Source organism: Cololabis saira, chromosome 24, assembly GCF_033807715.1.
Source record: "Cololabis saira isolate AMF1-May2022 chromosome 24, fColSai1.1, whole genome shotgun sequence".
NCBI classification, from domain to species: Eukaryota; Metazoa; Chordata; class Actinopteri; order Beloniformes; family Belonidae; genus Cololabis; species Cololabis saira.
In genome coordinates, this window is record NC_084610.1 from 17,186,216 (window position 1) to 17,199,550 (window position 13,335).

Here is a 13,335-nt window from a genome sequence, read left to right on the forward strand (position 1 = left end):
GGAGAGAGAGAGTCAGACGAGTGAAAACGGATCCCGCCTGACCGCTTGGCACTAAGACTGATGTAATGAGACTTCTTGGTCTCTGGGCTGTTGCGTCATCGGTCCATCTTGACAGTGTCTCCTTTCTCATCTTGCAAACTGGATCTGACATTCCTCTTTCATTCATTTAATTCTCTGTTTGTATATTTATTTATTTTTTTAAATTAAGGGGTTTCTTTTCCTTTGCTTCTCATTTGTTTTTCCTTTTTATGCACCTAAAGGGTTTTACAAATTGAAACATCACCAGGGTAAAAAAACTGAAATTATTTCATTGTTCTGCAGATTTTCTTAGTAATATCTTTATGTAGTCTGAAGTAGGGGATGGGCGGTATGGACTAAAAAATGTATCACAATAATTTCTGGCATTTATCCCGATAACGATAAAAATTACGATTAAAAAAAATACCAATTCAACTCCACCTTTGTAACTATAAATCTATCACCACATTCAGTCTTTGCAGCCCCCAAATCACTGCTCTAAAGAATACTAAATACTACTAAACTACACCAATTAAATTGAATTAATAAAAAACCAATTAAAAGAGTCCACCTGTACTGCAAAACTTTCTTTCTTTCTTTCTGGCTCAAATCTTTCTTTCTTTCTTTCTTGCTCATATCTTTCTTTCTTGCTCATATCTATCTTTCTTTCTTTCTTTCTTTCTTTCTTTTTTTCTTTCTTTCTTTCTTTCTTTCTTTCTTGCTCATATCTTTCTTTCTTTCTTTCTTTCTTTCTTTCGTTCTTGCTCATATCTTTCTTTCAGGCTCAAATCATTCTTTCTTTCTTTCTTTCTTTCTTTCTTTCTTTCTTTCTTTCTTCTTCTTTCTTTCTTTCTTTCTTTCTTGCTCATATCTTTCTTTCTTTCTTTCTTTCTTTCGTTCTTGCTCATATCTTTCTTTCTTTCTTTCTGGCTCATTTCTTTCTTTCTGGCTCATTCTCTTCCTTCCTTCCTTCCTTCCTTCCTTCCTTCCTTCCTTCCTTCCTTCCTTCCTTCCTTCTTTCACTTCTTTGTCGATTTAACTCAGAACCATAAATCAGCTTTACACAAAAACGTCATCAAAGGGAATTTATCGTTTTTTACCGCAAGATGACAAATTCTTACCGTGGGAATTGTTTTGACGGTTTATCGTGAACGGTAAAATATCACCCATTCCTATTCTGAAGTGTGTGAAGTGAAAGCTTGAGTCATAATTCAGCGTGTTGAACATTTACAATCTGAAATCAACTTCCTGAGGAGGGAAGAAACATTTCTGAGTTTAACATAACAGTGTCAAATCAAGAAAGAATTACCTTTTGAAAATGTACGGTATTTAAATTTTATCTGATCAAGCTCAAAGAGAATAAAATCTTTTTTTTTTTTTTTCAAAAATAACCTTGGCTGCACCAAACGGTTTATAAGTGCGGTGTGCGATGTGAGTCACATCACACTATAGGAACAAAGGAACATTTATTTAAGTACAGTGGATCCTTTATATGCATTATATGGTCACTTCTACAGCACCGTCGAGCAAGATTTACTCTTGCCTGATGTCTTGCTCAATCTCTTCTATCCTTGTTTCACGGCAGGCTATTAGTCCCCTCTTCTAGGATTTCCACTGTAGCTCTGTGAGCTTTTTTCATGTGCGATGTGCCAGGACGTGAGTCAAATGTTAATTTAGGCGGTTTTGATGCTATAAAGAGTGGGAGACTGCAGGAGCTAGAGAGGGTTTCCTAAAACTATTGAAATATTCCTTTAAATTAAATTGAAACTTCTTTAATTCTGTGATTTGTTTTATCCTTCAGGAGATGTCCTGCATTTTAAAGATCTGTTTAAAGTCAGCCTTGACCTCATTGTCCGTCGATGGCTCAACCTAGTTACACGGGCTCAAGCTTTGGAGTTGAGTCGGTTCTCGAGTGAAGGATGAAATAGACGTTAGGAGTGGGCGATATTTTACCGTTCACGATATACCTTCAAAAAAATTCCCCATGGTAAGAATTTGTCATCTCGTGGTAAAAACGATAAATTCCCGTTGATGAGGTTTTTTGTGTAAAGCTGATTTATGGTTCTGCGTTAAATCCGTGTGCGGGAAGGAAGGAAGGAAGGAAGGAAGGAAGGAAGGAAGGAAGGAAGGAAGGAAGGAAGGAAGGAAGGAAGGAAGGAAGGAAGGAAGGAAGGAAGGAAGGAAGGAAGGAAGGAAGGAAGGAAGGAAGGAAGGAAGGAAGGAAGGAAGGAAGGAAGGAAGGAAGGAAGGAAGGAATGAATGAGCCAAAAGAAAGAAAGAAATGAGCCTGAAAGAAAGAAAGAAAGAAAAAAAGAAATGAGCCAGAAAGAAAGAAAGAAAGAAAGAAATTTATAGTTAAAAAGGTGGAGTTGAATTGGTAATTTTTTTTATCGTCATTTTAATCGTTATCGGGATAAATGCCAGAAATTATTGTGATAATTTTTTTAGTCCTTACCGCCCATCCCTAATAGACGTACATGACAACAACAATAAATACGAGCAAAAATACATCCTCCCTAATGTTTCTGTTGTAAGGAGCACAGCCACAAACCTGTGGGAATGAGCAATTGCTGTTGAAACACATTCCTGGTGTGTGAATGTGTAGGTGGCAGCTGTCCTCAGCAAGAAACATTTTCACACTTCAACCCAACTTATTTGCCAAACCTACTTTGTATCTCAAAGCTGGATCTGCAGAAGACAAGGGACTGAAATGATCCTTTAGCCAAATGAAAGGTCTTCGTGTTGTACAGTAGGTACTTGCAGTGAAAATAGTCCCAAACTTCTGTCTCCTCGCAAATGTGTGGGATTGGTTCCTTTGCTGTTCAGTGAACGAAGCCATGGCTGTATGATGGCAGGTTTTAAGATGTCAGTACACTCGGTACAAAGTGGATAGTTCATTGACAACGCTCTTTGAAACCGGATGTTATTTAGTTTTTCTGAAAAGCCAGAACCAAAAAGAGCATGATGTATTTTCCATTTTATAAGGACGCAGCAAATAAGACTGTTGTCAGTTCACACATTCTGTGTATGGGCTGCTTCTTAAGTGGTATAAATAGTTTCCATCAAGGCTTTTATCACAAGTCTGATGGTGTCCTTGATGGTAGTGGGTGAATTAACAAGGCAGATATCGATCCGCTTCGCTGAGTTTCCACTGTAGTTTTTTTTGATGGTGATGTAGAGAGTGAGACAGAGACAATCAGGGAGAGATGGAGAGAGGGCGATCAATAGTGTTTGCAGCTTTACTGTGCGGAGAAGGTAACAGGCTGTGAGAGGGGCATTGACGAGGCGTCGGATTGATCTGTGGCAAAATGCGACAAGTTGATTTAACTCCATCTTCTGGAACAATGTTACATGATTTCACACAGAGCAATGCATTGGCAAGGATTGGCCTTTTGATATTTGATAATACATACAATTTGTATGTCTTACATATCTTACATAGAACATCTGATTTAGATGCAATCAAATGTTTTCCAAGAGCTCTGACAATGTGTCATTCAGGCCTGAAAGGCATTGAAAGCATTGACGTACCATCCATGAATAAATGTGGACTGATTGAGTTTTGAAGGCTCCTAACCTGAGATACAAATAGGGAAGATGATATAAATTAAAACATAAAATGTCCCTTGGGAATAATCATCATTTGCCACAGTAAGAGTAGTTCTTTCTTCCGAGATTTTCGCTTAACCAATCAGGTTTAAGCTTAAGTTGAACGATGGGTGACAAGATCAGTGAACAAAGTGATGCACCCATCATGCTTAGGCCGCTGTGCAAAGCCTTTGGTGGAGGTATGATACGGGGTTGTTTCTGTTGGTCAGATTTAGGTTTAGCTACATCTTATTTCCAAAACATTTGAAATTTTAAAGAATGGTTCAGGCAGATTTTCTTTGGGATTGACCAGAGTGGAAATGGTTAAGAGAACCATAGAAGAGGAACTGTCAGGGTTAGATGCAGGAGGGCTAGACTGAGGGTGAAAAGTGAATACATTGGTTAAAGGATGCTGAAGATGGAGCTGCCAGGCAAAAAAAGAAGATAAAAGAAGACATTTCTGGATGTGGTGAATGAGGATATGCACTTGGTTGGTAGATATGGGATGATGGAACTGGACGATCTGCTGTGACAACCTCAAAAGGGAAAAACCAAATGAATAACAGGGCACACGAGACGGCATTTTCACACAAGCCCCTTTTACTTGGCGGTTGTTTGATACCCATATTTAATGGGTCACCTCTCCATTTTATATGAACTGACACGGGGTCGTGTGTCGAGCTGTTCCGCAAATGACTTGACTTCAAGGGCACACTTAATCGCGGGTCGTACCCAATAAACAGAATAACTAATGGCGCTTTTCCACTAGTACCTACTCAGCCTGACTCGACTCGCCTCCACTCGGTTTGGCGCCTTTCCACTTGGGGTCTAACGTGCAGAGTAGATACTTTTTCTGTAACTACTCTGCCAAGGTTCTAAGCGGCTGAGCACTTGATTGAATGTGCACGTGCTCCTACTCCACAGCACAGCACTCACACCGCCGTCTACATGTAGCATGGGACCATTCTCCACTGCCGCCGTTCCCCAGCTTCCATTTAGATACTGTAAAAATTACACCTCTCTGACAGCAGACTTAATCCTGCCTATGTAGGGGTAACACGTCATTCAGCATGTTACGCTATGTGGAGAGACCGTGGTTAACTCCTGACTTGTCCTTTCTCCCTTCAACTTGGGTTCAGGTACCGGGGAGGCAATAGTTGTGTTTGCATGACCCCTAGATTTGCACAAAACCTAAATATTGGAAAGGAAAACCTGAAAGTGCTAATTATGCCAAATTTAAAAAAAAGGCTGCCAAAAAACCTTTTGATTCTTTCATGAGGTGGATTCACAGATGTGTTGATAATCCAGTTTACGTAGCGGCACTGAATGTGACATAGTGGGCATTTGGAGAGAGAACTGGCAGAGCTACGCTGATAAAAGTACGCTGATAAAAGTGTAATGTAAGGCCACGTTTACACATAACCGGGTATTTACAAAAAACAATATTTCCCCCTCTACGTTTTGAAAAATACCATAATTTACATCAGATCGTTTTCAAAATCTCTTCATTTACACAAACCCGCATGAATACGCAATAAAAAATTGCAGACCTCCGAGCACTCCTTCTCCTCTGCTCCTTGACCTAGTACAGCAGTTGCGAATGCAAATGCAAACAGACGAAAAGTGTTTACACAAACGTAAAAACCAGCACACTTTAACAGCATCCGTCATGATCACAGTGGCCAAACAAATTGTAAACACAGATCGCACACATGACGCTGGTGACGTTTCTGTCGCATAATGTGGCGTTCTGAAGCCTAAATGTCCGTTTCCATCTGTTTACAAGCAAACGTGAAGACAGAGTTTTTTTTTGCAAATCTCCACTTTGGTCCGAGTTTTCAGAAATTATCGTTTTTGGTGACTTTGAGCTTCGTTTTCCTGTAAACGAACGGCCAAAACGCATGAAAACACCAACGTTTTTTCTACATGTAACATAGCCCAGAACATTGCGCAGAACGCGTTAAACACACATTCTTCATCCGGGGAAAATAACAGGGTCTAATCTAAAAGTGCCAATGGTTTGGTCACCACAGAGTCAAAACCATATCTCCTTGAAGAATCTGGCGGTTGAAAAATCTAATGAATAAGAGTCTTTGTTCATCACGCTGTAAAAGTCACACCTTTGTTTCGTGTGTGTTAAAATGTCCGCCTTCCGTGCAACAGCGAATTACTCTTGACCTTCTTAACGTGACCCTGCCTCTGTTCCTGACATGGGTAAGAGGAGAGCTTTGACATTTCCTGCCCCTCATCAATAGGTCATGATGAAAGCACAGAGGCAAAAAGGCAGGTTTGCATGGACGTTTATTGATCTGGGTGTCTCGCGGTTAGTGGTGCAGATAGATGATAGGCACAGGAGGAGGAAAGACCCGGCTGTTTTCATGCAACAAAGGCCTCTTTTCTGAGGCGCTTGTGTCTGTCTATCTATCTAGTGCTGTCACGGCAAAGATGGCGGTGTAATTCACTTAGTTTGGCCATTATCTCCGGGTGGTTTGTCTGGCTGCGGGTGTGTGTTCTGCCAAGATATCATCATGGCACTCACTTAAGTATATCTCACAGCTGAGTGATAGCTGCCGTCTGGCGGTAATTGCTAAATTGTGAACCTTTTAAAGCTGTTTTGGCCGTTCGCTCTTTACTCAGTTGCCCAAATGCTCTCTTAATCAAATTTCTGCATTTAGGAGTGAAGCGGTTACAACAGCACTGATGCTCTTCTTACATCCAAACACCTGCAAGATTTAGAATGAGGACATAACCATTTCTTTTAATATTATATTGAAATTTTATATCCAAGGATTCATCTGTTGACACAGTTTTCAGTTTTGCCATCTACAGTTTGTTTTTGTTTGTTTTTTTTATATTAATTTCCCATCTTTTATATTTTTCCTCTCTTTCAAAAGCAACCAAACTGCAAAATGTTTGTCAGCATATTATAATGTTAAAAAAATGTTGAAATACAACCAGTTCCATTAGGTGGGAATACATTTTACATCAATAAAAAAATAAGTAAAAGCAATGGTTTTTCAACTAAACCCTAATTTTGTGTAAGATAGAAAAAAAATATTGAATTAGATTTATTTTCTGTTTTCTTTTGTGAATAAAATATGGTTTAATGAGGTTTGCAAATGATTTTATTCTGTTTTCATTCCCTCAAGCTTCTTGGAGGTGGTTGGTAAATCCATGGCTGATCAGATGTAGAACGAGGACCTAAATTGGTGGTAATAATTGCTTATTAATCCAGTCTTTAAACATTAGTGGAACAAAAATCTCCTTTCTATCAGTGGTCCCAGTCTTTTAGCTTCCTTTTCTTTTAAGAAATGATTGCAGTTGGGATTCTTGTGAAAGCTTGCGCAGAAGCTCAAAAGGCCAAAATGGCACATTTAAAAAGATTCAGTGCACTGGGTCCATGACTTTGCAGCAAAACATTATTAGGAGACAGCAAAATAAAAATAAAAAGAAGCACCATGGCAGAAGGGCGGGTGAATACACGGGAGGAATGATGAGGGAGTTTGGAGCAGATGTTCAGATCGGTCTGAAGGCCATGTGATGTGGGCAAGTGGCAACACACACGGGATAAGACCTCGGCAGGAAAATGATCACAAATTCTCAAGTAAAAAAAGACTATAGGGTCTGTAGGAATGTTATTAATGTATTAATGTACAGTATGTAAATGCAGTCGAAAGCGCACACTTCGGTTCTTCCGTTTTAAATATAAGGACAAAAGAAAAAAAAGCATCCAGTCCTTGTGAGGCAATACAAGCTCAGATGATCTCAAGCACCACTTTTAATAATTTGCTACTCCAGCACATTCAAGTCTGTGTTGATGTAATGCCAAAGGGGAAAGACATCAGTAGTGATCACAGAGAAGTTGTTGTTGCTGCCCATCAATCTGGAAAGGGCTCCAAACATGGTCCTGATTATCTCAGTGATTACCGCTAGGTGCACCATTGGGTTGTCGGGGACAACATGAGAGAGAGAAAATGAAAGTGTTAATGTTTAAGGATTGTTTGGAAGTTGCAGAGGGAAAACCTATTGAAATCAAATCAATCTTTATTTGTTTAGTGCTTTCCATACAAATAAAAATGCAACGCAAAGCGCTTTACATAAAACTTAATAACTTCATTATCATGAAGGCGATATACAGCTGTGTATCGTCAGCAAAACGATGAAAATTGCCTCCTGATGACGTCCCCAAGTGGAAGCATAAGTTAAAAAGTATTGGGCCTAAAATCGAACCTTGGGGTACCTCAAACTTTTTCACTTTCACTTTTTTTTATTCAGTCTAAAAAGAGCATGGACGCAAGACTGAGGTTCATGAAACTGCATCTGAACAAACCACGAAACTTCTGGACCAATGTCCTTTATGCAGGTGAGACCAAAGAGCATTTCAGCAGAAACACCTCACGCCCAATATCAAGCCTGCTGACGGTTTAGAGTTGCTCTGCAGATAGGACCTGGGAACCATTACCTCCATTCACACAGGCAGTTTCTGTCACTGTAGCACCTTTATTTTGTTGTACTGTGTGAATCCAATGGTGGAGGAAGACTGTGAGATTGTTGCATGTTGTGTAAACTGGTGTTGAGGATGGCTACAAACTCTACGTGTAGCCGGTCTGCTACTGTCTCCTGTAGATAATGTAAAAAAAAACTGTTAAACACACTCTGGCTGGTCAGTAAACTAAATTATTTGAAAATAACACTGTTTTTTGTGACAACCATGTTTCAGAAAGACAGCGAACAGGTGGACAAACTTTGTCAGTTAACCCTAGATATTCAGTGAACTATACTGCTGTGCTAAGCACCCCGCTGACGCGAGGCAGGTATTTCCCCCCCGCCGAAGCCCCCTCCTCTACCCCTTCAAACACAAGCTCGGAAACCTCGGAGCCCAGCGCTGCCGTGTCCGATGGGAACAACCCTGTCGAAACTTGGGTCATGAAACCGGACTTTTGAATCAGAATGGCTGAAAAATCAAAGAATCAAGGTTTCGAAAGAGCCGTGTCAAAGTCCAGAAATAATCCAACTGAAATAATCTGACTTTCAGAGAGCTGTACATAAGGGGATGCCCAGAAAGCTCAGTAAACTGGAACAATGGTAGAGATGCACCGATCGGCAACCAATCGGTATCGGCCGATAATGCCTCTATCGGTTTTGATTTGCATTCTGAAAATAATAGTTCAAAGCAGGCTGATCCGATGACATTTACAACAACAGCAAACCGACCGCATGTGTGTTCCCACATCTCAGACAGAGGTGTCCCAAGGAGGCGTCGCCAGTGTGGGAGTTTTACAATGTCGAATAGGACAACAAATTTGCAGTTCGCAAGCTGTGTGCGAAGGAAACACCCCGAGGAGGAATGTTATCAAATAATTTCAACACAACTAAGCTGATAAGACATTTGAAAGATTCTCAAGTCAAGGAGTATATAAAGAAAAGGAGTGTGCAGCAACGCCGCTAACTCACATGTAACAGAGACCTATAAACGACAGCAGCAACAGCACGTTTGTCGTTGTAGCAGACATCGGGTTTAAACGCGTTAGCATCTTGGATCCCGGTACGCGCTGCATCGTAATTATTTCACAACCCATCGGAGTTATACCAGAATACAGTCACATCCAAACCCTAACCCTCACTAACCCTTATGCAGGACGACAGTCGTGTCAGTCGCTTCATGAGTGACATTTGGAGTTCTAGTATGAAGAGTTGTGCTTCACTACAAGAGTTTCCTCACATGCGGCTGATGCTTTCGCTAAAGCTTTAGCAAACCTTAATAATTCATAATTCATTTTTTATTTTAAGATTTATTCCTTTTTCCTCAGGAAAACTAAGGTTTATAGTTTACAACTTGTATCAACTCTAAGAGAGTGACATGTCTGCTGTTGTCGGTGTTGGTGCACATGTTGTGTTGTACACATAATTATTACCACAGGAAAGCTGAAGTTAATAAGCTACATGAGTCTAAATCATCTATAAGAGTCTCTAGAGGGTGAAATATTGCATATTGCCTCAGCCTGCAATAAAACAGTGGTCAATTCATGATACTTTCTCATCTCCTAATTTTGATACCTAATAATACGATGTCAGTGTTGTGTACATGAGACAACAATATTTATGGAATTTATGGATTTCACACTGTGATTGGTGATCGGCAATATCAGGATCGGCAGATACTTATTTTTTGTGATCGGTGATCCACCGTCAAAATCCTGATCGGTGCATCTCTAAACAACGGTGTAACGATGAAAGCGCTAAAATTCCTCCACAGGCAGATCGAGGAAGTGTTCAATCGTGGGGGTACGTAGTGTTGCCCAAATCATTTTACTTTTCTTCATTCTGTTAAATAAATAATGTCAGAAGCAAAAGTTAAGGCTTCATACCCGGTGCATTCAGAGGGTTTTCAATATGTTTCTGCACCAAAATCATAGGACTTTTGCATATGATCACAAATATGAATCACATTTATATTTATAAAGAAAACTGAGCATTTCTGTAACAGGGTTTCAAAGAGAGGTTTCAAAAAGTGATAGTTGGCTTTAAAAATGTCCTTGAAACAGATCTCTGTATGTGGCTCCCAGGAAATAAACTACAGCTATGTTAAAATCAAAGAAACAGACATGTCTAACTTTTCCTTTTAGGGTTTTGTATGTGCGATACCGTGGGGGTCAAGGTCCACAGAAGAGGACCGTTTTCAACTTCTCTTTTATCTACGTGTATTTTTCTTTTTCATTATTTTTTGACAAGTCCTCCGCTGGATTTCTCCTCCGCCGTCCTCGTTCGGTCGCCTCTCCGTCGCCTTGAACTCGGCAGATAAGAGAGGGAGCCGCGTTTGTCAGTTGAAAGGGTTGCGTGCGGCTCGGTTACAGCAATTTCTTAAGTGCGGTTTGTGGCACATCAGAGTGATCCGGAGACAGGAAAGGTGCTGCAGATGAAAGGCATGAAGGAAAAAAAGTCATTACTGCTAAAAGAAGAGAGAAAATTGCTGTGACAAACAGGAATAATTCTACATTTGCAGGATATTAAATTTTCCGCTCGCTTGGTTTGTGTTTGTTTCTTTATCATTATTCTCTAACACCTCACACGCACACAGTAATGTTTGTCATTTAAACCCTAATCAGACTTTTCTACGTGCTCCATGCACTCGCAGTTCCGCGCTATTTCCTACCCACTCATAGTTCATTTTTAACTGCAGCAGGATATGAGAAATTTGATGTATAGTTTCATCCTCCTTCACTTGAAATGCGTTTTGCCAGACAGGTTTCCGTTTACCTCCGTGTCAATCACTGAGCACGCTGACAGAACAAGTGCATGCTGGGAATCCGAAGCCTGTAATTCAGCTGAAGGAGCGCGTTTTATTGGAGTTTCCTGGGGTTCTTTCTCTGAAGCCAAATATATATTTTTAACAAAGCTTTAAAAAGACGCAAACGCTGATGAAAATGGTCCCCGACGTGATTGACCACTTTGATAAGTTGCTGTTTTGCTGTTCCGTTGCTATGACGACCAAGCGTGGGTGGATCAGGGAAGGTTTTACTTGTAGCACCAAGAGAAGAAACCCGGAGTACCAAACCTCAAGGAAAATAAGGGAATTCTTTCTTCAATAATCCCGATATCCTGCTAGGGATGTTAATAATTACACGATTTTCGATTAATTGCCGTTATGAAATAATTACCCGATTAAAATTAACGATTACAATTAATCTATTTATTTATTTATTTATTTTTTTCGTTTAATTTCACCAGCTGGTATTACGCCCGGACCACATTTAATGCGACACAACGCACTGCGCCGCGCACATAAAGTTAGAAGAAAGAGGAGGATATGTTTGGTTTTAGTAACATCATGCTCAGGCAATGAGTCTGCAATGGCCCAGACGGGAGACACATGTAGCTCAGTGCTTAACTTTTATTTTTAATCCACTCTATATTCTTCTGGTTGTTCTCCGATATGCTCCCCTAAAGCCTGAATTATGGTTCCGCCTTAAATCGACGCAGAGCCGCCGCCGTAGCCTACGGCGTAGGCTCTGCGTTGTTGTAACGCGGAACCATAAATCAGCCTTCACCCGGTACATACATATGTTTCTCTAAACATCTGTCCCCGCTACAGTTTTAACTAAAAGAAAATGTGCTCCAATACAGCAGGTCTCATCATTTTATTTTGAACACAGTTTTGCCAAAACTCTAACTTAAAACGTAACTAGAACTTAAAATTTGCTTGACACAAATGACACGATTATGGCTGCTGCTACTACTAATAGCCTTGAAGTGCACTTTATATTATATTCCTTGTGGTACAAAAATGTCTTTTTGTTACTTTTGTATAAAATAAATATTTGATTAAGGAATACATTAAAATGTCCTTTGTATTTTATATAAGCAAAAAAAATTATGTTTGTATCTCAGATGGGGGAAAAACGCCGCTTATCAACTAATCGATGATCGATCGATAAGGTTATCAACTGTCAATTAATGAAATAATCGATAATTTGCATCCCTATATCCTGCTAGAACACTAGCTAGTAGTTTTTACTACAACATCACGTAAAAAAATTATTCAAAACAAATTAAAAGCCATGCTCTTTTTATTATTTTACTATATCCACTAAATAACCAAATATCTGCCACCTCTTAATTATTTTCTTTGTAGATTAGATATGTGGCATTATTATTATTATTATTATTATTATTAATAATAATATTATTAATAATAATAATAATAATAAAGTGCTTCATTTTAATAATCATGATCATTAGGTTGGGATCATTATGCCAGACTAAGCTAACTAAGCTGATAAACGACAAAATCATGATTTTGATTTCTATTTCTTTGCAAACACCATGAATCCAAGATAGTTCATGTCTGACATGCTGGATGGTCCTTTTTACTTTGGTCCAGAGCAGCAGGTAGGCCTCGGTACTACCTGGAATAGTACAGTCGTATAATTGCGTGGTGGTCCATCCCAGAGGCCTTCGAGCCCAGAGACGCTGACACCACCTCAAGACGAGTTAAGCACAAGTTTTTCTTTGTAAATATAACTCCATATTTTACGGATTCACACTGGTTTCTCATAGTCATCTCTTTTCCATGTTTTTATATGACCCACTGATGATGATGGTTCTCTTCAGTGATCACAAATGTCTTCCCATCTTTATTTGTTACGCGTCGTTTTTGGAGATTTTCTTTTTCCCACATCTGCTGACAGTTTTGAGATACTGTCTGTTTTTACTCACCCTTTCATGGAAACTCTCATTGCAGTCACCTGCTGATATCTTTGTGAAAATAACAATTTTCTTTCACCTCCATGCAGGCAGCAATGTACGGAAGAGTATTAAGGCCAAGCAGTAGAAAAATAAAAATAATATTTTAGAGGAGGAAGATTTTTTTTTCATTATGCACTTCCAGAAAAAAGTCAAAATGTCGAGAAAAAAGTCGAAATGTCGAGATTAATGCTGAAGTACAATTTTGAGAAAAAAGTCGAAATGTTGAGGAAAAAGTCAAAATTTCGTGAATAAAGTTGAAATGTTGAGAAAAAAGGCGAAATTTCGACTTTATTCTTGAAATTGTATATCAACATTAATCTCGACATTTCGACTTTTTTCTCGAAGTGCACAATAAAAAAAAATCTTCCCCTCTCAAATATGTTTTCCCCTGCATGGCCCTAATACTCTTCCATAGCAAAGTGTTGGAATACCATCTGTCTAAAGAATGTTTTGGCCTCGAATGGAAGATAAATGAAGCTGATT

General features: G+C 39.4%; 1 protein-coding gene across 1 annotated transcript in view; it reads left to right on the forward strand.

Moving 5' to 3' along the window:
- The window catches only part of LOC133424905 (heparan-sulfate 6-O-sulfotransferase 3-B-like), a 38,067-nt gene that overhangs the window by 22,651 nt on the left and 2,081 nt on the right, over window positions 1-13,335 (forward strand). The gene's annotated exons all lie outside the window — the stretch shown is intronic.